Below are 24,320 nucleotides of genomic sequence, written 5' to 3'. Positions count from 1 at the left end.
TACATTACTTTAAAATACTTCTGTGCAAATTAGACCAAAACAAACAAACAAACAAAAAACAGTAAATACACTGGAATCAGGATTACTTGTTAAAAAAAGTTAATTGTTACATAACTTCTGAAGAGTGGTTGCATGTTTGCGTCTCTCATAAACTTCTCTGACATAAAATAACTAGTGGTCCTGGAGTATTTCAGTTTAGTAAAGAAGTTTCACTGCTGAGCACAGCTTGTTTTCTCCTCTTTTTTTTCATCCCTCCCCCCTCTTTCTTTTTCAGTCTGATGATAGGATAAAAACTCAGTGATTAGCTTCATTGCCAGCAACAAGCCTGATTCTTTAATGTAGCTGCTCTGCTCCTTAGCTTTGTTTTCATTCTTATTTGCATTGTGCAGCAGATGACTAAGAGATAGTCAAAAGATCAAAGGTTTCCTTTGATGGTTTATATCATGGATCCCTGCTGTATTAAAAAGGATCTCAGGTCAGGACATTCTTGTTCACACACAGATCTGAACAAGGGGCTACACATGGTGATCAAACTGGATGAAGGCTGAACACATCCATCAAAGGGCTGACCACATTGGCCCAAACAGAAGAGGAGGTTCTACCTCCATAACCATGACATTAACAAGTGACAGATGTCTCCCCGTGGCCGCTGCTTTGATGTGCCAGGACTAAGGAGAACCAGAGAACATGGAAAGGTTATACATTCTGCATTACTCTAGAACTGTTTTATAAAAATATATATATTATATATATATATAATTTTGCAATGAACCATTTCTACAATCAAAGGGTTTTTGTTCGTTACAGAAGAACACATAGGCCAATCTTGCATAACCAATCCATATCTGGGTCAAGTCACAATATGTATCTCTTACAGAGTGCTTTTAATACTGCAAACATTTAATAGACAATAATAAGCTAGTCATTGCAGAACCTCTGTGAAGTAAATTCACAGAAGGGAAATATTAGAACAGAAGGAAGGGCTAGTCTACTGAAACTGGTCTGATTTAGCTTGTCTGCTTCCATATTTAAAACACTTGGCAGTAGGCTAAAATAATTTTGTGCGTTTGAGTTTGTGAGAGAGTGAGATCACATTTTTTGTACCAGTTAGGATCTATCAGAGTTAGAATCTATCAGCCAGGCTGCTTCTGCAGCTGGCCTGTCAAAGCCCCCTCATTAAGCATGACACTTATTTAATGACTCTCCGCACTCCTCTCCTGCTAGGTGTCTCATCAGCCTGCAGAACAGAGTGATGGCCTCTTTCCTCTGTGACTCATATGCCAGATATAGCAGCCTTCCCAGATTTAGAAACCACTGCCCAGTTGTATCTTGGTTGCAATTTAATGGAGCAGGGTGAAACTGCAGCCTGAACAGTGTCAAGAGGCCAAGGAAATCAGATGCAGAAGAGATACCTACCCAGTGCTAGGTATGGTTGTTTCCCTACCCTGTAGCCCAGAGCAACATGACCTCCAGAACATGAATAGCATGCTGCTGGGTTTCCCGTTGCATCAATGAAAGATGCTTTCTCCTGCACTGAAGACATACTTACTCAGAGGGGCTGCCCAAACAACCTACACCACTTTCTTAAGTAAAATAGAAAAAGCAAAATCAAACCCCTACTCTGTATGCCAGGCAACTTTTGTTTACATTAGGGCTTTTGCCAGGGTAAATGCTGTCAAAAATAATCTTGCACCTCTAAAGAACATTAATCTGTCATTGAAAACTTGCCCTAAATTTTACAGACCATTTCCAGCTGCCATTATGTGCAGCAGCAGTCTGACTGACAAACATCTCAAGTAGGATTCTGCTCTGAAAATACCATATCAAGCTAGGCTTCTAACTTGAAATAAATGTAGAAGCCGCCTCCTTTGTGTTAGTGAGGCTTCTTTCTCAAAGCAGTGGAGAGAAATAGCACTTCCAAAAAACAGTCCATTTTGCCTAGCCTTATAACCATGTTATAATGCTATGGAAGAAACCCTGTGGACAAATTTAGCTTGGAGATTTAGACATCAAAAGTTAAGCAAACTGAATCCCACTGTAACATGGTACAGCTTTCCACTGTGTAGCTGATGTCAAAGCTGGGATTTTGGAATGAATCTTGGCTCATGTTTTTTTATTTTTTATTTTATTTTATTTTATTTTATTTTATTTTATTATTTTATTTTATTTTTCTATCATTTTTTTTCATCAGATCATCCTAAATTGGTCTCATCTGAAATTCACTGGGCTGGTTTCATGTTTCTGGTGCTATGCCTGTTACAATATCTTTGAGATGGCTTCTTCAACTGTACTACATTCTGAACCTTTAAAGAAACAATAATCTCCCTCATGCTGCAACCCTTCACATAGTCAGCAAATACAAACCTAGAGGACTATGAAAATCAAAAAGGAAGTTTAAATGGAAAGCTCATTGCTGAGTAGCTTTGTAGGAGTGTGTATAAGAAGGCATATGTTCTTAAAAATGTGGAAAGCAACCTTCTTCATCTATCATCTGAATCAGCTTCTCATATTGGACAATGGGGGACACCAGGTAGCAGACACTTCATGATCTATGTGTGCTTATAGAGCAATGGAAAAAATCAATTCTTTATCTATAGACTTTAGCTATATGTTAACCCTTGGATTAATATCAATATCACCTGGATTAGCCCCATAGTTACTTGACTTAAGTTCCAAAAACTTGAAAGGCTTACGGATCAGATTTTATCTGTCCTCCTCCTCTCCACTGAGAAATTACGTGACATCATAACACATTTTTTTTCCTCTCTTTTCTGAATATCAGCTATCCAGTTGCAGTAATAGAGAGTTGTTTTTCTGTCAGTTCCAGTTTTTGTCTGGTGGGAAAAGGAGAGGAGATTTATTTATTTATTTATTTATTTTACCAGTGGACTTTTTTGCCTTACTTTCCAAATTGATCACTTTTTCAATGCCAGTTAGGAATCGTGTCTGGGAACAGTTATTCACAGTAATGAAAGCTCATGTAACAGTTTCAGTGATGTTAGTGTGGCTATTTGTAAAGTAGAAAAGAATCACAATTTATTCTTGAAGATTTCTTGTTTTAAAAGAACTGTTTGTTGTATGCTTCCTTCCTTCAATTTCTCATCTAAAATAGAAGCACGTGTTTGGTTGCTGAAGCTAGTAGAAATTTTTGTATGAATATTCTTTACTTGCTGACTATGTACTATGAAAAGTAATAAGGCTTGTAAGCAGTATTTTGTTGCACAGTATTCTACTGAGCTGTTTTTTTTTGTTGTTGTTGTTGTTGAACTTAGGTGCCAGAGTTACACGGCTGCTTGCAGAGAGAATGCATGGCAAAAATGAGGGGGCAAAAGCACATTTGTGTATGCACAGGCTATATCCCAGCCTGTCAACGATGTGAAATGACATGCAAATAGGTGCCAGTACATCTATCATTCTGTTTATTGTCTTTACTTACTTTCAGTTTGACTTCTCATACAATTCTGGCTCTAACCAGTTGATAAACACCATTGGACTACTGGATTTTGTTTCCCACCAACATCACATCTTTATCTTTTGGAAAGGTTGATGAAATACAAACAGCATAAGAAAAACACTACTGGCAAGGGCCTCTGTGTCTTGTTGCACCAGGGCAATGTACTATGGTTGCTTTGTATCTGTTGCATAAAGTTTGTTTGAGTGACAGTCTGACAAATGGTCTTTTTAACACTGAAACTTAAACAAGGAGTGGATTGAGTAAAATCACAACCTGGACTGACTCAAAATGACATATCAGGACCATTTTTCAGTGGTCAGCTTCCTGATGGTTGAATTAACTGCAGTTTTATCTTGCTCTGTATTAACTGTTTTACCTCACTTTCACCAAATTGCTTTCTTATCATCCTAAACACTACTGAATTACTGTAAACTGCCAAAGTGGCAGAACTCTGCTATCCAGCCCATGGGTGCAACCATTGGATTTTCCTCTTTCAGTCATCCATTGTATCTGAAACCTTTTCAAGACAAACAAGCCAACAAAAGCAGGTCTTATTCCGAATCACACAAACTGTTACATGGGGCAACAACTTTATTTTCATATGCCTGGACATGAATTTGATGGACAAATATATGCCAGATAGACACATAACAGAGAATAGCTTTTTTCAATTTGTGGGCAGGTTTAGGTGGGTTATAAAACCAAATATATTTCTGTGCAGGCTTCTCCACTTGTTATGTAGTTGCCAAGATAGTAGTTGCCAGATGAGACTATAGGTAAGGAGCTGACATTTTGACATGGATGGGTTGGAGGGCTTTGCATCTGCTCCAAGTCTAAGAAGTCTCACTGATGAAAGGTATGAAGAGGGCATGACAGCCCACTCATATCTCTCTCTGCAAGTTGGGGTTGAATTTATGTCTTAATCATGTCCTATTTCGAAGGAGGTACAAGGCACCTCATCAAGATCCGCCAGAATATTTCACTGGTCTGCAAGATGTGATAGAAAACAAAGCCTTAAAAAAGCAGAATGAGGAACACAAAGTCAGCCCCACATTTTCTAAGAAATGCAACAAAATGTCTGACTTTTGAAAGGCCTGAAATAGTTAACCTTTCATCCTTAACTTCACAATAGAAAGCAGGGCTCTTCTGCTCAGGAAACTGAAAAACAGTATCTAAAATTTATCTTACCTTGTTTGTTACTAAGAGTCACCATTGCAGTAACTCTGTGACCAGCACAAAGGCACTGGTTTTCTGATAATCACAGACCTGTAAGAACTAAAGCCATTTGCCCATGACATTCCTGGAACAGGGAAAGAGATAGAGATGAGTCAAGACAGACTGAAAAGTGTGCTCTGACTGGATTCCGCTCAATGTTTCTGAGCCCATAAAATCTTCCTTCCTGAAAAACTCCGGATTTTCCCCAATTGCTCTCTTCTAATAGAAAATGTGCCAATAAAAAGTAACCTAAAGACAAAACTCCTTATTTTCTTTGAAAGGTGCCAGATTTAAGATATATTAAGCAGTTTATGTCCCCAACTTCAATTCATTTCACCTGGCTTTAACTTAAAAACACCTCTTCTGCTCCTTTCCATTGTTTCAGAAGCTCAGAGCTAAGAGAAAAACATGTGTCCACACGAAAAGATCAATTTTGCTTTAGTAAATAATGTATTGAGAACTGGCAGGAATAAGTCAGCAGGTGTGTGGGGGTATGGTTCAGAAGCAGCTTACAAGAAGCTGTCATTACGTATGTAATAATAGCACAGCCCCAACAACATGAGACAACAAGATCAGCCAAGGATACAGGATTTATAGATTAGTGCTTTATGTGAAGTCCTTGAACTATGCTTTTCAGGTTCACTTTCCAACAATCTCATGACAGAACTGCCAGTTCTGTCATACGGTGCCCACATTTTCCTGGGATTTGAAAATACAAAGTCACCATAAAAGCTCCAGTTGTGAATGGGACAGGATGTTGTACACCCACCATTTGATAGTTATCAGTGATCGCTGGGACCAGAGAGGAAGTGGTTATTGGAAACAGGGCTGCCTGGGCTACTGATCTCCACTTGGATTATGGCACTGATGATAGGCAAAGTCTTTTTCAACAGGTTTGTGAGTCATCAGCAAACAAAAGAATTAGGACAAGATCTTGTTCTTCAGAGAGGTTTGTCCCCAGAGATAGCAGAGAGTGGGACTGTTGATGCTACATAATTCCCTTCTTTGTAAAATGTTACAGTGTTTTTTCTTGTGCTTTTTCTAGCAGTACCTGTTTTTGAGCAACAGAAACTAAAATCCAGATGGTATGGATCAACAGAGTGTTAATGAGTTAGTTATTAAGTGACATCCATAGACACTAATATACATTCTTAGTACAAGTTTCAGGTGTGCCTCTTTATACCAGTAAAAGTTGAAACTGTGCTTAAAAATGAGTTAAAGAACCTATGTATAAGCACTCAATTTATCTGCTCTGGTTCAAGTAGGAAAAGTTTGCTATCATTCCTATAGACTGTTTTCTTTCTAAATATGAGGGTTTCTGAACTGTCCCTTAAAATCTTTTGAAATAGGGAGCAAAATATTAGTATCTGCTCATTATACTGATTTTAGGAAGCAGGTAATTCACCAACTGCTTTCAGAGACATTTCTTTCAACCTCATTTTCATTCGCTGGATTCCTTCCACTGCCTCCTCCTTACACCCTACCTACTGTGAACCACTAATAAGCCAAGAAAATAATCATAGCTTCATATCAATTTCCTTCCGTTCAAGCCACACCTCTGTTGGAGAAGCTTGTGCATGTCTCTAGTGAGGCTTGCCTTAGCACCTAGAAATCAGTGAGGGTGACAACACTGCTGCTTGCTAAGGTGACTTGAAATGAAAAATTAATGATCACACTTTGAGAGGTAAATAATAATAATAATAATAACAAAAACCATGACTATAGACTTCACAAGTGGCAACTGTGCCAGCACACTGAGAACAATATATTCAGAAAACTTTTCTGCCATACTCAATGGATATCAACCATGTGGTGGGGGCAAACCCACCACAGACCCACCTGATTCCCTCCCCATATTTAACAAGACAGAAATTGGACTGGAGGCAGAACAAGGAAAAGTACTTGGTGCTTACTCTAGGTCATTTCTGAATTTACCATATGCCATACATCTTGCACATTGCACGATAAAGAAGTGAGTGTTGATAAATTCAGCAGGAAGGGGAGAAATAGTGGGACTGTACAGGTTTTGGATTTCAGTGATACGAAAGGAAATTTTTAATTCTTCTCTTTTACTTTCCCATTCTCTTTCTTTTCCCGTTCTTTTCCATTCTTTGGAAAGCTGCATGCCTGAACGGTTTAGATAGGGATGAACATTAAAAAAAATGAGTAATCTATACAAGTTAATCTGCCTGATTGGGGGAGCCTGTGGCTGAAGTCAAACATCTGGGCCTGTGCTAGACAGTTGGGATTTATTTCAGCTGTCTGGTCTAGAGTTGCATCAGGACCACAAAAGATTGCCTGAATTGACGTGTGTGGACTGAAAGCACCCCACACGCACAGGGCTGCAGGGATTGTGTACAGCGGTTCAAGGCAGACTTGAAACAGAGACAGGTATTCAAAATCTGCATGGGTTTTTGCAGAGAATAACGTAGCTGGAAGGATCTTAAGAATTCTCCCCAGAATCAGGAGGCATAGTAACACGTTCACTTCAGCACATGCATCTCCCTCTATCAGACAGACTCTCTAGACCTTCTTTGAATAAGACTGGGGCTATCAGGGCTTTTAAAATTTCCTTTAGAAAAGCTTTTGTTGAAGAAAAAGGGAGAGGATCCTGTAGGATCTAAAAGGAAAACTTTTTTTTCCAGAAGTTCCAAGTATTAGAAAACTATTTTCTTAATTGTCTGTGCAGCAACCTCCAATTTAACCACATCTTTGGCAGCCCTATCTAACTTATAAGAGCATACCTATCCCTTGAATACAATAGCTAGGCTTGCCAGACAATAATATAGCAATAATTCATCTGTTTGACATATAAAGTAAATGCCTATATGCACTGTTAGCTGAATCGTCATCCCACGTAACTGTTTAGTCATGGGTTTGGCATTCTGTGTGTATTTCTTTGGTCTATGTATATTATATTTGACTAGTTTTCAATGGGTTGGAAGTTATTTTGCTTTTCCTTTAGCACTTGCACATTCAAAACAGAGAGAGTTTAATAACTCTCCCGCATTCTCTCATGTCTCTTTGCACACTCCTTTCATGCTGCAAATATTGAAGTCAAATGCTCCTCTAATGTAGAAATAACAAGCTTTGAAAACGTGTTGCAACTGATGAGGTACATAACACTGGCAACACATCCAACTCAGATCTTCAAATGCACCCTGTGATCTGCTAAACGGTGTGCATTTGATGTACAACTGAGAAAAATTAAATGAACTCTGTAGGATACAGATACACTGACAGCAGCAGTAGAAGATAACGTCTACTTTCTACAGGCTGGTTGCTGTTACTAAAGCATGCCCATGCTTTAGGTCCCCAGAACAATGTTGTGTGATGTTGTACCAATAGTGTTTGCTGGCTTTTGCTTTATTTCAAGAGTAATTCTGTGTTTTTCCTTTCATATACATCTTGAAATAGCTGTCTCAAAATCCTGAAATTATCAGAAGTGAAAACACAAAGTTCCCCTTCCATTATGTATATATGAATCCATAACTTCTGTAGTTTCAAAGCATACCGTTTTGAAGACAGTTCTTAGGATTGTTTTCAGAACGACAGTTAATTATTTTCCCCTCATCTCACAAGTACAATAGTCCCTGATTAGCCGTGCTTTTAGGAAGAGGCAGGGAAGAAATTTTCAGAAGTAAATTAAAAGTGATACAGCAAGATTAGTACTTTCATTCATCCAACTAGAACATCCTGAGAAGATGACAAAAGGTCTTGGAAGGCCCATTAATTTAAAGTACTGCTAACTTTCTCAGTACAAACATATATATGAATACAGAAAAAAACTGTCTTCACAAGATTTTGTGCACCATTTCATCTGCTTGTGAGAATCCTGTGAGAAACAAACAAAACAATGTACCTGGAGGCAGATGGTAAGCTTTGACACAGCTGCATAATTTGCTGTATTTTGAGCATATATGGTACAGAAATAAATAAGCAAAAAACACTAGGACCCATCATCCTTACTGTAGACTCTAACCTGAAGTCGATACAAAATGAATATGAGGGATTCAAAAAGTTCTGCCAAGAGCATTTCAGAACACTGTGGACAATTTCAGAACTGAAGAGGTTTGTGGGTATCTGCCTGGTGCCTTTCTGGTTCAAGAAATTATGCCATATAACTAGTCCAATTTAAAACTAAAACACCAGCCTAATGCCATATGACCAACCTAATTTAAAAGTTCATTTGTAATTACTTTGTAATTAATCAAATACTTAGTTGTTTTAATTAAGAAATGGATTTAAATTTGATAACTGATTTATAAACATTCTAACTCAGAGCCAATATGTTTTTATTCAGTTTGCCCAAATTTACACTAGAGGTCAATTAATTTTGAAGAAATTAAAGTCAATGTAATTTTGAGTGACAGCATTTGTATGGGATTGTGCAGTTTAGTTTTCATGAACTTTAATGCACTTTACATATTTCTTGTTAATGTGCATTATTTTTCCTCAGGGTCCATGTAGACAAACCTAGAAAAATACAATTCTAAAGTTATTTATGCAGGATCTGTGATTTATCTCAGTTTTCCCCAGAGGAGTAGGGGGTGATGCAGTATCAGAGCACTTACTTTCAAGCCAGAGAAAGGCAGGGAAGGGAGATCTCTGTGTCTGGTTTTGGCATAGAAGAGGAGCTATGTTTTCACTGTCCTGCATTTTATTTGCAACTAGCATTTTTTTTTTCCTCCTTGCAGCTGAAGCCCCTAACAAAAGGGAAAGAATGAAATGAAACAAAAAAGCATCTGCTCTGCATGGAATTGGGCCAGTCCAGTCAAGTTTAAAGACTGAATCATTTGAGGGGTATGAGACTGGCAATTTACTAATGACTACAACTTATTAAAAAGGCATGAAAATCCCCCTAATTACATATTTGGATGCTAAGTAGCCATTCTCAGCTCCAGAGACAGCATGACTTTCTCTTCCAGTCTTGTTCCAGACCACACATTAAAGAAAACAGGCATCATAAAGGGTCAGATGTTTTAAACACCAGGAACTAAAATACTGTAAAAGAGTTAACCAAACTCTTCTTAAGGCTTTATGCTACTTTTTGGTTTAACTCTTACTGAAGGCTAAAAAATTTTGGTCATCTTACAACATATCCATTTATAAATATGTAGTAAATCTCCCTGAAAATACCATGTATCCCAAACCTTTCAAAAGTAACACAGTACATTAATCCCAGACATCTTTTCTACCCTACCAGGCCAAGATCCCCTGATCATTAGTTTTAAACATCTGTTAGACTTAAAACTCAAACCAGTGCTGAAACCTTAAGGACAGAAATTCAGACATTCAAATGTTAAGAAGCAACGGAATTAATGTTGACCACAGCCTTAATTCAGCTTCCTTGTGGGTATTAATTATGATAGAGTCTTTAATTACATGATCATACACTTTTTTCCACAGGAACCCTGCCTCATTTAGTGCAAAGGTTCAGTGGGGCTCAGTGCAGGGAAACCTATTTAAAATTCCTATGATGTAAATGACTCAGTATATTTATTTATTGTATATTATCCAAAGCCAGCACCAAATAGAAAATAATTCATTTCCCCATGATTTTTTTTTCTTTTATAATGTATTGATGTAGCATCCAAGTGTTCCACTCACATTCCTGAATTTATCTGCAAAAACCACCATTGACAAATAACATTAGCGCTATTGTAAGTCCCAGTTTTTCAGGACTTATTCCTTTTTTCCATCCATTTACATTGTAAAGCCAACAGTTCCTGGAAGTGTTGGATTAATTGAGCACACACGACGCAGATGAATTGCACAAAATTGTACATTGCACAAAGACCTCAATAACCAGTATGCATTGCATTTTCAGTTTGATAGCAAACCATCTGCACAACACGGAGATACACACTAGCACTTTTCAGCCATGTTGAACCCTAGACAGAAGCACAGAAAAACCCTCCCTGTAGTACTCTATTTTCTCTGTTCTACAGGAAATGGTGTTCAGATAGTAGCACTGCTGTCAGAAGAGGAGAATCTATTCAGTGCATTGCTGCTGGTTACAAAATTTGAAATCCAAAAAATAACCTTCATCAAGCAAGCACACAACATACATACAAAACCCAAGGGGAAAACAAACAAACAAACAAAAACAGCTGATACTGTATTTCAATATCAACAGCTTTACTGCTGTGTGGGTACTACACATCTACGTCATTTGCTAAAGTTACAGTCAGATAACAGTAACTCCTTACAGAAATAACTAATCTCGTGTGTAAAATTCACATGAACCTAGTTCTGTTCATTGGATGGACATGTGCAGAAAAATAGTACGCTTTCTAGAGAGAAAGACAAAATTTACCACTAAATAAGAAGTTTTCTGTGGCCAGTCATTCATATGAGCGGCACCCCAGCACAAGCAATATTTCAGCAGCGTTGAAAACAGTATACATGGGACACATTTTCTGCAACCTCTGTCATCCAGAAGCTAAATGTCTACTTGAAGTTATGTTTTCAGATTCCCTCCATGATCAGTGGAGAAGGCAGCCTCCAAGGAATGCTTCATCCTTACTGTTCTAGCTTAAGTGCAGGCTATGCAACAGCCAACCAAACTATATGAAGCACAGTTTATGAAGTTAAATTAAGGATAACATAAATTACATAAATTAGGACAACATAATTCTGAAAAGCATTTTTTTTCCTACTGCAGAATAGCAGGTGCCTGAATTTCATGTGATCCAGAAAGGCTAACCTTTCCTACTGATGCAATTATATTCACAAAGAAGATGGTCACAGGCTGACCCACCCAAGCTACTTGATGCAACATCATTTACCTTTAAAGTCTCCCATCAAATGCAGGCAAAGGCACACTTAAATACTGAGATGAGGTCTCAAGTGCAATTTACAGCATGTTGACTGCCTTACTACCTTATTTCATTTGAAGGTATCTGACAAGGGGTGCATTTATAACATCAAAGCAATAGGAAGGTGACACAAAGGACTGGCAAAGGCTTTCTGAGTACCTGAAAGCTCCTTCCTTGCCACAGGGGTGGCCACTTTCTGTAAACATAGCAAATCTAATACAATATTGAGAAAGTATTACTCTATACAGGACTACAATTCCTCAATGCCATAACCTCCTTCCCCCAAAACACAAGATTTTAAGGATTACTACAACTTTTGCCGTTTCCACAGAGATGAGCTAGCAGCTGGGAAAGGAAGATTAAGTGGATAACTGGTAGGCAATGCTCCTAACTTTATCAGAAAAATATTAACAGAACTTGAGGCCTTTTTGACACAGTATGCAGACATTCTCATTTTTCCCAGAAAATCTAGACCTTACCAGTCACAGAAGACACATGACACAGAGGTGGAACAATGACATGGGACTGAGTTCCAACTTAGTGCCTCCACATAGAGAGGACTCTTACAAAAAAAATCTGAAGACATTCATGTATGGCCAGGGACAATCTGAAGACCACACTCATTTTCTGGAGAATGCTTCAATAAACTTGAATCAAAGCCAAATACTATTAAACACCAAATTCTATTTCAGCTGATATAAGGGCAATGAAGAGATAATAGTACAACTCACAAGTGTTGTAGGGGAAAAGGGTAAAGATTATAAAGGTATTTTTATTCTTGGCTGACACCTCTATACACCCAAGCCAAAAATCACAAGGACTAGAATAGCTGCTTTCCTTTATTCACATAAAAGGATTCTGTGCAGAGCAGCACTTAAGAAAAATGATCAGATTATGATTATATAACCTTAGCATGAACTTGGTGACCAGTATAGCCATGTCAAATTAGGATGCATTATTCAAACAGCAGGGAAGGATGAAAGTGTTTACCATCAGATATAAAAAACCCTTTCTTCTAACCTGTTCTCTTCTTTTTCCTTTGCTGGCTATGTTGGTGGGCTGTCTTACTTACTGTACCAGCTCTCCTTCAAAAAGAGAGAAATTATCAGTAACAGATGGTGATAGTAACCGAAAAGAAAAGGACAGACATCCAGTCATCATTTCTCCCTTCTGCCTTTGCCCTAAGCTTCCACCTTCTCCTCCTGGAAAGAAAGTGGTCTATTTTTCATTCCTTTCATCCATGGTCCTCTGTGTTTTTTGTCATACCAGGGTCCCTGTTCTCTTTTTTTTTTTTTAAATCTCCATATGATATCATTCTCACTTTCCTTACCATCTTTTTCCATTTTTTTTTTTTACTTCTTCCACTAAAACACATTGTGTCCATTAATGCCTAGACCATACCTTGTCACTTTAATCTGTTGTTCAGATTAAAAAAAAATTAAAAGGCAAAAAAATGGAAGAAATAAATGCCACCGAGCTGCATGGATGAAACACAAGTTGAAGCAAAAGCAGTCATAAGCAAATTTTTATACGCATTGTAAGTATATCTAATTAGTATAATTCGAAGAAATTGTTATTATTTTGTACATTTTGTACATTTCTGTACATTTTGTACAGAGCCATTCTAACTATCTGAAAATTACTGACCATATCATGATAGCTAGAAAATTTAAATTTTCTCATTTTACTAATTTGAAAGACAACAAAACCAAATTTTAAGTCTCTGAGCCTCTCAAAACCTGAGTGCTAAAGCCAGCTTTGGTATTAGTAAATTAACCACCACAGAAACTCCTTTCATCTTATACCAATTTATCTTACACAGTTTTTACCCTCCACCTGAAGATCAAAATTGAGAGTTTGGGAATTTCAGTTAAATATTTATGACAGTATTTGATTCTTCTGTTGAGTCAGTTCATATTGTCCTTTTCTCAATCAGTCATTAGCAATGAAATACAGAAAAGAGATAGTTATCTGCCTTGATACTATGTAATTACAGGTTGACGTGTCTACAGGCACACGTAGATTCAAACACAGAGGAAAATTTCACCTACTTTTTTGTATTAAAAACTTTTCAGTAGAACTAAGCTTTCTAGGGCTTGGACAAGTATACTACTGAGATAACGTGTCTGGTTTATTTGAGGAGTGACATAAGAGACTTTCCGTTGCACAGACCAGTTCCCTCTTGGAGAAGATTAAAAGCTTCACTGGATTACCAGTCAGCACAGAAGTCATGTAAAACATTGTATCCCATTTGAGAATAAGTAATGTGGTGAGGTGGGACCATCATCACATTACCAGTGACCTGAAATCATAGTCCCGTTAAGAATTCTGCAATGCAGCTGTAGCTTTCTATTGCAAAGAGCTCTCCCTCTCCTCTGCACTCACTGTACCTCTCTGTCTTCTCCCTATATAGTCTTATCAGAAAGAAACGGCTTTCTTCAGAGAATGGTCTAAAGCACTCGGTTTACGTTTCTGGTCAAAATGTCTTTGTGTAGGGGCACCCCTTTCTCTCCTCAGACTCCAACAGGGGTCTTGGTTCCTAAGTGCTACATCCTCTCTGTTTGCAGAACGTCCCTTTTTCAAGAGGAGTTGGGACGCATAGGTGCACAGTGTAAAGAACATAAAGCACACAGACATCTTGCATCCTTTTGAAAGACAGAGCATGCTTGTAGGCAAAATTCAATCTCTCTTACCTCTGAATATGAAATCTTTTTTTTGAGAGGAAATCTACCTACCCCTGAATTATTCAGATTTTTTTCTTTACTATTGCACGCCAACGTTTTACACTCCAGTACCTACTTCTCTTTATAACAACAGCAAAAGAAACTGGCAATTGTTTCTCAACCTAGAAATAGTCAGTCATCTGCATGAAAGACATTTCTCCTTCATGCAGGCTCTTGTTTTGTTTCTTAATTATTCTGTAGAAACCCTTTGTGCAGTCAGCATCACATAGTACATATCCCACCAGTGACAGAAGATAGTGCAAGCCCAAGCATTTCTAGCTAGAGGTACCCCCTTATTGGACAGTTCTCATGAAAATCCTACCCACGATCTCACCTTTCTCCCTCCCACTTTTTTTTTTTTGTACTTGCAGTGCTTTTCTTGTCACGCCCTGACATTCCAAGAGACTGACAGCTGAGCAGCACCTCACTAATGTATTACCTGATTATATTAAGTACTTTCACATGTGGAATTTTTGCACTTCCAGTATTCAGTCGGTGACACTAACAAATAGGGTATTAATTAACAACATGGTGATCAAAGACTTACAATTCTTACATCTGTAATAAATGTTTCAAAGATAGTGTCTTTGCATCAGGGATCTGTAAATCAGAGTGCTCGCAAAACGAGCTCTGTTCTTTCTCAGCTCATTGCCTTTCGCTGAGTACTAACAAGGTTAACAAGGCAGAGCTAAAGCATTTGAATCAACCCTTAGTTTTTCAGAGGACTTAATGAATCATGAGCATACCATTCATATCAAGTGTTTTGCAGCAATAAGAGGAAGTTGATTGAGTAGCTTACTTACTGTACAGTGTATCAAAGTCACACTATATCTGAGGGAACCCAATTAGTTACATAATAAAAGTTTTTATTTCCTTCTCAACATCTAATTTGACTATTTCATTATATTTCACCAAACTTTGTCAAACTTAGAAATTTGCTTCTAGACCACTTCATTCTTCCTTTTTTGCCCACTGTTAAGACAGGTCGGATGGAAATTTTCTTCTCCAACAGAGTTTCAGTTCAGAGATGAAGTTGATTAAAATGTCATATATGTAACAAAAATATTGGCATTCAGTCAAAATCTCACAAATTAGTTATGGCTTGTCTAATTCACATTCAGCTATAAAACATGATTTACCAAATATGTTCACCTAACAAAGGACATTATATTTCTTACTGAATCCCCTCTATTTGACACTCTCATAACATGCAAACATATATGGATTTTGTTTTTTCATTTCCTTCATGATAGAATATTTCAACTTGTTAATGTATACACAAATCCTGGTAATCCTGAAAGCTGGTTGGGCTTTATTTTTCTTTCAAATTATATTTTCTTTATTTGTTTTTCCAGTTTTCTTTATGTTATATACATCTTTGTGTATGGATTTTCAAGAGCAGACAAATAATGAAAACGGCACATTGTCTCAAAAAATAAAAATAAAAATAGTGGAAATAGGCAGAAGACCAAGATTGTAGAGAGATATTTTTAAAATCAAAGTTGTTATGATACTGGTGGTTTTTAAAGTTCTCTGGAGAAATGGCTAAAATGGACTCCCCATTATGCCATTAAGGGTAAAATTAGCAATGGCTAGGGACACTTAAAGAGGTATTGCAGAAAACTTTTTTACCATTGCTTCTACCATGTGGAGACTGTATGAATCCTGGAATTGTAACCTGGTGGATACACAAGTGCATTGGTAGGCAAAACTGAGTCCAGACTGTATATGCATCTGGTAGGATCACTTTCAGTTTTGTGTCCTATGTACAATGAAACTTGATCTGTGACATTAATGGGATCAAATGGTGATGCTTAATCCTATGGAACAGGAGAGACTGTTTGTACACTCTCTTGAACCTTCATGGCTTTTGCTAAGGTCTTGACCTTTATTTTGTTACAATAAAGTTTGCTAACCAAAGGCATCTCATTTCTCTCTGTATGTGTTATATAAAACCAGATACACATTAGTTTCTCTGTCAGGTGATATCAGAACCAAAAATGTGTGACAAGCAGAAAGTGCCTCTCTTTCATCAAACTTCTGATCTTGTTTAGTGCTACTGATTTCCAAACGAAAAAGTAACAATCACACATAACTATTTTTCAAGATAAACTATGCCTGAAAATAGTTGTTTTTTGTTTTTTTTTTTTTTTTTCCTCCCAGAACAGACAATCTGTGCCTGATGCTGGGACCAACTATATCCCAGAAAATGTTGTTTAAAACAACAAAAGTAATTGCAGTGGTTTATTGGCACTTAAACATTCACATAAAAATAAGAAAGTTAGCTATTTCTGCTGACAGGATCCCTAGCATGTACACACCAAGTACAAACCAAAGACAGTGGAAGGTTCTCAGAGTTAACAAAAAAACTTGGAAAAAACAATAGGTTTGCTAAGGAAGTTGACTAAAGTTTAAGATAACACCTTCTCCAAATGTATCTTCAGAAGGCAGATGTTGAGCCAATGGAAAATTCCTAGACACAAAATAACCAGACAGAAAGCTATGGGTGAGGGACAAAAGGGGGCAAGAAGCACAAGGGTATTCTGTAAAGAGGGCAGAGGGTCTTGGATTATGTGAGGTACCTGCCAAAGTTAAGTTTAGCCAGAACATATCTGTAGTTCAGAAGTCAAGAGAGTGCTGCAGAATAAAGATCATGGGCAATCTTTATCCAAATAATGCTGTCAAACAGTGAGAAAAATGAAGTAAGCATCCTCTACAGTTTGTTATTTTAATGCCACAGAAAGAGAACAATAATATTTCAGAATCCTGGGCATAGCCTGTCTGCTCATTGTCAGCTAGGGCCAGTCAGGTGTCCCCGAAGAGGGATATTAGCCAGAGCAGCCATACACTTGCACTTCTGGAACAGAACTTGCTTAAGCTCCTGGGCATATTTAGGGTCCAAATTAATCTGGGAATGGAAGAGAAACTGTCTTCACTGCAAGTGCCCATTTAAAGGAAGAGGATAATAAAGAGAGGACACCCTGTCAAGGAAATGGGTCTGAAAAGCTAACCTAATGTGCTTCTGGGAACTTTTGGCACAGGTCTGTCCTTGATATCACTGGGGCCAAAGAATAAGCATTTTGAATTGCAAGAAGCAAGGTCAAAGCAGTTGAGGAGCTCTGAACTGAGACATCTCAGGAAACAGATCTGGGAGAAGCAACAGTTCTCATTTCTTTGATTTTGATGCCAGCAGACCTGGGAATTTCTTGCCTGTCATAAGGGCAAGAAATAGCTTTGTAGGTAGCAGATGGCTTTGCAGTTTGCCTGTTTGAGAGACATCAACCACTACCAGGCCCTAGATGAGTTCCTACCTACAATAGTAATCTCTAGATTGAGAAAGAAAACCATAATGTGGCATACCCATGTTTGACAGGTCAGTCACTCCCAGGTTAAAGTATGCAGGCTTGAGACCCAATAGCTTAGTGAAAGGCCAAGAAAGGAAGTTCTGTCAGCTCTGCATTGTCTTTCTTGCTCTTAAACTAAAATAAATCAACTGTCACTGCCTCCCCTTCTCAAGCTGCATGATTTCCTTCCCAATGATTTCTTTCCTATATCTCTTCTCCCCTTTGAGGCAATGTTAGTATGTTCTTCAGTGCTTCTGCTCCATTTGGATCTTCTTTTATGTACTCTCCTGTGTTTTCCTTTTCTACTACTATCCACACTTCATTTTCCTGGTTGCTGATCATTTTTGCTGCACTCTGCTTCAACGTGTCTCTGTTGCTGCCAGCTCTACAGAACTCTTTGTCAGAGAACATCCAAAGTATACACAGCCCTCTTTTAAATGTTATGCCCTCTTTTCATCTGGGTCTTTTTCTGACATATAGTTCTCTCTCTCTCGCTCTTTCTCTTTTTTTTCCCCCCCTTTTTTTTTTTCCCTGGGGTGCTATGTCTAATCAATGCCAAATGACTGTAATGTTAAAAAGTATCTCATCTTAGCATCTGAGTCATTTTGGGATAAAAATTCAATAAGGAAGAAAACAGCTTGAGGGCCCAGGAGTCATAACAGGCAAAGAGCTTAAACAGAAGCCTCATTTTTATGCTGTATGCTCTTTGCTTCTCCTTAAACACTGTGGGGCAAACTCTCTGACATGGATGAAGCATAACATCTCATTATTGGCAGTTCAGATCATAGTCTCCAAGAGTGCACCACAGCCACAGAAGTGGACAACTGCCTAGTCACCTCTGAGAAGCAGCCCAACTAACATCTGTGATTTAGGCCAGTGATTTCTAACTGTGGGTCATGACCCCACATGGGCTGGGGTCAAGATAGGGTTCACAGTGGGTCATAAAGTGTTAGAAAAAACTGGAGAAATATTTAAGCTTAAGGATTTCTGTTCACTTTTCTCCCACTTTGCGGGGGTATTGGGAGGTAGGGGGAGGAGTGGAACTGCATGCAAACAGATGATCCAAGAAGGCTGATTGTGTCAGAAATTCAGACTTGAAATATTGGAAATTCCACACTTGAGAGAAATTAAATGGTTCTGTGGCTTGAGTACAAGGGGACTGCTTTGTCTATGCATGTTTTCTTTTTTTTTTTAAAGTATTAGTTTGAAATTAGCCAGAAGCCTGGAAAGGTTTCAGTAACCTTAGAAGAGAGACTATCAAACAAATACAAGAGACATCAGCATGAGCATCCTTGTGATAGTACCTGGCTTTCATCAGAATATTTTGAAAGGGTTCTCAACAGTGAAAACATTTATCCTTCCACTAGAGTAAGGAGGTTTTCATTATCCACATTTTACTGGCCAGGTGACTTTCTCAGTGCCATGAAAAAATTCTGTGGCAGAATTGAAAGCTGAGTCCAAAACTGAATTCTTAATTAATATAATGCCCTTGCCACAAGACTATTCTGTGCTCAAAGAGTCCTGAAAAAAATGCATTTTCAATCATATGAATATCACCAGCACCTATGTAATTAGAATTGTGTAATTACAGGAGCATTGCAACAGATCTTGGGGTCATGGAAGGTGTGAAAGGGATTAGTCCAATGACTGATTTTTTTGATCTTACAGTAATAATACAGATGCAGCCACAGACAGCGATTTGCCAATATGATTTAATCCCTGAAGGGAATACCTGTAAAGTCTTGCCCACACTTGTTTATAAAGATCAAATTCTGTTGCTGTTTTTTGTCTTTCAGGATTACAGTGTCAGTTGATAAAAAACATAATTTTAGACATTATATTATTATTATTATATTTATTACTCAGTAGCAACAGTAGTGAATTACCAAAGGTCTTCCTTACATAGGCCATTCCGCAGCCTGTTAGCTGGTTACTATAGCTTTTGCTAACCTGAGATAGATTCAAATGTGGGAACTGAAGTCACGTGGGACAACAGGCCATGCTGGGAGAATTATCTTCCAGCAGGCCAGCCAAGAGCGGTTTGTGATCAGGTCCAGCATGGCCTTTGTTGTGTGCATAACCAAGAGCAAGATGTGCAACATGGAACTTGTTTCGGAGGTCAAGGACCTCAGAAAACTTCTTCAGCAACATTTTTGAACCTGAGTAAACTGCAACAGCAGCAAGACTTATCCTTACGGTATCAGCTCACCATGTCTACTATTCATTGGAGCACGGACTAACTAACACCAGAATAAGCCTTCATTGATTACATTTTACATGCAAAGATACTTTCAGTTAGCTGATGTCTTGCATTGGTTCATCAATTCAATTGCTGGCACAATTCTGTTCTCTCGTGTAGATAAGAACTTGGCTTCACCCATTACAGACTGATTTGTTAGCTGGGAAAGATCATTTATGGCTTTCACATCATTGCTTTAGCTATCTCTGGATAAACTGGCTTCACAATTTGCTAGTTGATAGTTTTCTGCCTTCAGTATTTTCCTGATATATTTATACTATATACTTTCCTACTTACTTTGAATATTTCCTTATATACTTCTTTTTTTTTTAAAAGCAAAATCTCAAAGCAATTTTCTTCATGTAATTTCCTAGTGATGAAATGAACCTTACATAAATTTGTATGTAAGAATAATTCTGTTACAAACTAGACGGGGACAGATTCTCCCACCATTTTCCTCTTGAGTTTGGGAAGCTTATCTGTTTACGATTGTCACCTCTCTTTCTGCATGGGAAGGTTGGGAAGCCTGGGATTTTCGGCAAATATTTATGCATGTGCTGAGTGGGGTTGAGTAGGAATGGATGCAGTCTGGGAACATTTTGATTTTAGAGCTCTTAGAAAACTGTTAATAGGATGATGAAAGCCTGATCTCACAGATCTGTTACACTCCACTGCACTATTTTGCAAGGTTTCTTTCTGTATGGTGATTAAGTCACATCAAAATACCTGTAAAATTTTCACCTGCTAAAAAGAAACAAAACCGCTTTTCTCTGTCTAGATAAATACAGTGATAAAAGTGCTTAAAAATACCTGTCTAGAGACACTCCAGACTCCCTTAACACCTGAGATCTCTTACTCTCATAGACAAGACAAATTAAATCATAGAACTGTGTCCTTTTGGAACAGAGGCCTGCTAGGGCCTTAAATGGTACTACAAACCTCTTTCTTTCTTTCTTTCTTTCTTTCTTTCTTTCTTTCTTTCTTTCTTTCTTTCTTTCTTTCTTTCTTTCTTTCCTTCCTTCCTTCCTTCCTTCCTTCCTTCCTTCCTTCCTTCCTTCCTTCCTTCCTTCCTTCCTTCCTTCCTTCCTTCCTTCTTTCCTTCTTTCCTTCTTTCCTTCTTTCCTTCTTTCCTTCCTTCTTTCCTTCTTTCCTTCTTTCTTTCTTTCTTTCTTTCTTTCTTTCTTTCTTTCTTTCTTTCTTTCTTTCTTTCTTTCTTTCTTTCTTTCCTTCTTTCCTTCTTTCCTTCTTTCCTTCTTTCCTTCTTTCCTTCTTTCTTTCTTTCTTTTTCTTCCTTCCTTCCTTCCTTCCTTCCTTCCTTCCTTCCTTCCTTCCTTCCTTCCTTCCTTCCTTCCTTCCTTCCTTCCTTCCTTCCTTCCTTCCTTCTTTTACTTTCGGTAATCGAATCCCACATATACTTTTCTTGCTTTTATTTTTTAATAACAGAATGAAAAATATTGTGGCTCTTCATTTCATCGTTGTAGGTACTTTTGTGTGTGTACATTTATAAACAACATTAGGGCATTGCACAGCAGGAGCAGCTTGAAGAAAAATGATGGCATGTAACACAGGCTCACCCAGCAATAGAGAAACTCACTGGACCTCTTAACTATTAATTTTCAAAGATCTGGATTTTTTAAAATGTGAACGTTTGTTTAGAATGTGTAATATCAAGAGCTAGGTGTTTGAAAAAGACTTAATGTTGAGTTGTAGCTAATTGTTCTGGAAGGTACTAGTAACGTATATATATGTATATAACTACATAATTTGATGTATTTATATATACATATTACACATATTTAAATATGGCAGCTCTTCAGCAGAATCAGCTGAGTTGCACTTCTCTTCTAGAGGGGGGAGTATGGGTAAGCACAAGCTCAAAGCTTCTGTTAAATATCATACCTCTGTAGCCAAGACAGGGAAAAGCATGCTACAGAAATCCAGAGATAGAAGGTACTAGAAATAATGTTTTCAGCTCACACCACTCTCTCCTCTGCAACTGTGTATGAATTCTCCATTGTTACTCAGCTGCACACTACTGTGCTTTGTAAATTTACAGACAGAGCAGAAGGAGACTCCAGAGGTGCAGATTCTGAGATATTGAAGCAACTCATTGTGCTAACAGCCATGTGGTTGTATGGAGCAAAGAACTAGAAAAAATGTCAGACTTCATCATTTCTAGATGGAGTAGCAAGTGGAATTACTTCAGTTTTTTTTTTAAGGTTTCTAAGTAAAATCGTCTTTAGAGAGACATCTTGGCTCAGCACTTCTTCATTTTCCTGGACCTAAAAGGAAAGGGCAGTTCAACTATCTTTGCTGGAGGCTAAACAGGATCTAAAAAGATGATTTGCAATTTTTTGCAGATGGGCTCATGGCTTTTTTATGTTCCCTACCTACCCAATACATTCACAGGAACTGGGACAAGAAGAAGGACCATGATAAAATCCTGGTCCCAGTGAAATCAAGGCAAATTTTTATAAGGTGGAGATACCAACAGTAATCTCAACTTGTTTGGACACTTGAAAGGGTCTCCAGACTCAGGGAGGCTGTGATGTCTGACTCCATGCATCTGTAAATGGAAGACATAAAGAGTAGATGTACCGACTTGACAGAAGACGAGGGTTTTTCGGAAAGGTCTGCTAGCCTCCTTTCTGCAAAGAGCAGAGCTAATACAAATATAAACATGGAAAAGAAAGGCCTCTCAAAATCTACTAGCCAAAGCCACATGTTTAAATTATATTACAGTGGATGTTACACTCAACTAGTAACTATCTGGAGCTAGGCAATAAATATATAACAATAACTTTAATAACAAATCTATGATAGAACTCATGGAAGAAATAGAAAAATGATGTCTGGAACTAATTAATGCCCAAAAATTAACAAGCAAGAGAAAGATAAACAGTATGAGATCATCTTCAAGTACTATAAGGAGCTGAACTGTGGTGTATTCCCTAGGCAGAGTTGGAAACAGTGACAAATCTAAATCAGTTTTCCTGGGAATCACAAAAAAATATTTGAAAGGCATATGAAATACATACTGCATAAATCTTCCTGATACCTAATTATAAAGATCTCATTGCCAGGTATGGTGATTTAAAATCCTTCATTTTCCTTGCATCAGCAGAAATCTCATAAACATCAGCATGCCCAATATGTTGACTGTTTGATTTCATATAAAAACATGATTATCTTTGTGCTCCAAGTCTGTAAACAAGAGTTATATAAATGGCACAATTTCATGCAATGGTTTGTCTGAAATAGCTGGCAGATGTGCACTTATGCACACCAGCACATCTATCAACATCTTTAAGCCTTTTCAAATATAGGAGTTGCGTTACAGCAAACACAACTATTTTAAACCTAAAATTCTCTTTGTCTTATCAGTTGTGTCCTCAGCTTGGTCTCAGAAAGCACTGGTCCTCTGTCTTGTACTGTAAAGCATACTAACAGGCATAATCCCCAAAGCACAGCTATCAAAAGGTGTTAACCAGCTCAGGTAGTATTGTCAACAGTGCATCTCTCTGTCTTGGCAATGGACATGGCTCTGGTGAGAGACATTCAGTTGACACCCAGATGCTATCTGCAGAACAGGGAGTTAAGAGATGTAGGTAACATTCATCCATACCATCTCTGGAAATAACAAAGTCCAGTGTCCACCAAAGTCTGTCCCTGATTTAAGTGACCTTTAGTTTGGTCTGCAGTCACTCAGTTGTTGAACCCTGTTGCTGGAAATGACAACAAAAAGATAAGTTGTGAAGGTGGTTTTCATACTGTCCTGCAGATGCTGATTCAACAGGAACTAGAATGAGGCTGTGAGTATTTAATAATTCATTTCAGATAGGCTACTTTAGACCATTGCTTTTTCACAGGCTTAATCTGACAATTAAAAGGCATTGATGCTTGAAGGTTTATCCATTCATTGTCAAATACTCTAAGCACACACTGTGCTTTCCCTCTCCCCCTTGTTTTTCCTTTTACTATACGACCCATGGCTACAGTTAATTTCTTAGCTCAGAAAAGCACAAATATTGCAGATTGCTGTAATGTTAAAACTGGCTCCACTGTGAATACTTGAAATTACTAATAAAAATTTCTAAGCCAAGTAATAAAATGTTGTTTAACTTGAGTAACCTAAAACTAAGCTCAAAACAGAAAAGGGAGATTCCTCTCTCTCCTCCATAAAACTCTTCCACAGTTGTACTATCAAGACAGATAAAGGGAACATATTTCACTCCTTACGTCTTTACTCCAGTAGTTTTGTTTTTTTTTTTCCATCTTATGGAGAAAATACATCTGAATCTCTAATACCAGCCAAATCCAGCCACAATGAGGCAGCATAAGAAACTGGTTCACATTGCTGTCTCATCATGACTTATCTATTTAAAATAAATAAATAAATAAATAAAAATCAGTGGAGCTTGTGCCAGGACAAGAAAATATTATTTTTTTTTTCTGTGAAAATCTAATGATCAAAATGAAAAAAAAAATCAGTTTTTAATTAAACAAGTCAAACCTATTTTCCAC

At 37.8% G+C, this 24,320-nt stretch overlaps 1 protein-coding gene and 1 long non-coding RNA gene across 3 annotated transcripts in view; both read right to left on the bottom strand.

Annotated features, from left to right (window-relative positions):
- Positions 1–24,320, bottom strand: part of LOC310892362 (potassium voltage-gated channel subfamily KQT member 1-like) — a 522,172-nt gene that overhangs the window by 128,003 nt on the left and 369,849 nt on the right. The window lies entirely within an intron of this gene.
- LOC310892368 lies at positions 3,331–18,949 on the bottom strand. Of its 2 annotated transcripts, none has more exons than XR_014578068.1 (3): positions 14,184–18,949; positions 9,244–9,375; positions 3,331–9,161 (listed from the first exon to the last, which is right to left on the bottom strand). It is a non-coding gene; the product is annotated as an uncharacterized lncRNA (long non-coding RNA). The 2 variants fall into 2 exon arrangements; XR_014578069.1 differs by having other exon boundaries at positions 3,331–9,145.

The sequence above is a fragment of the Anser anser genome (assembly GCF_964211835.1).
Source record: "Anser anser genome assembly, chromosome: 1".
Lineage (NCBI taxonomy): Eukaryota > Metazoa > Chordata > Aves > Anseriformes > Anatidae > Anser > Anser anser.
Note: the sequence above shows the minus strand (reverse complement) of the source record. Positions and strands in the feature narration are given on the sequence as shown.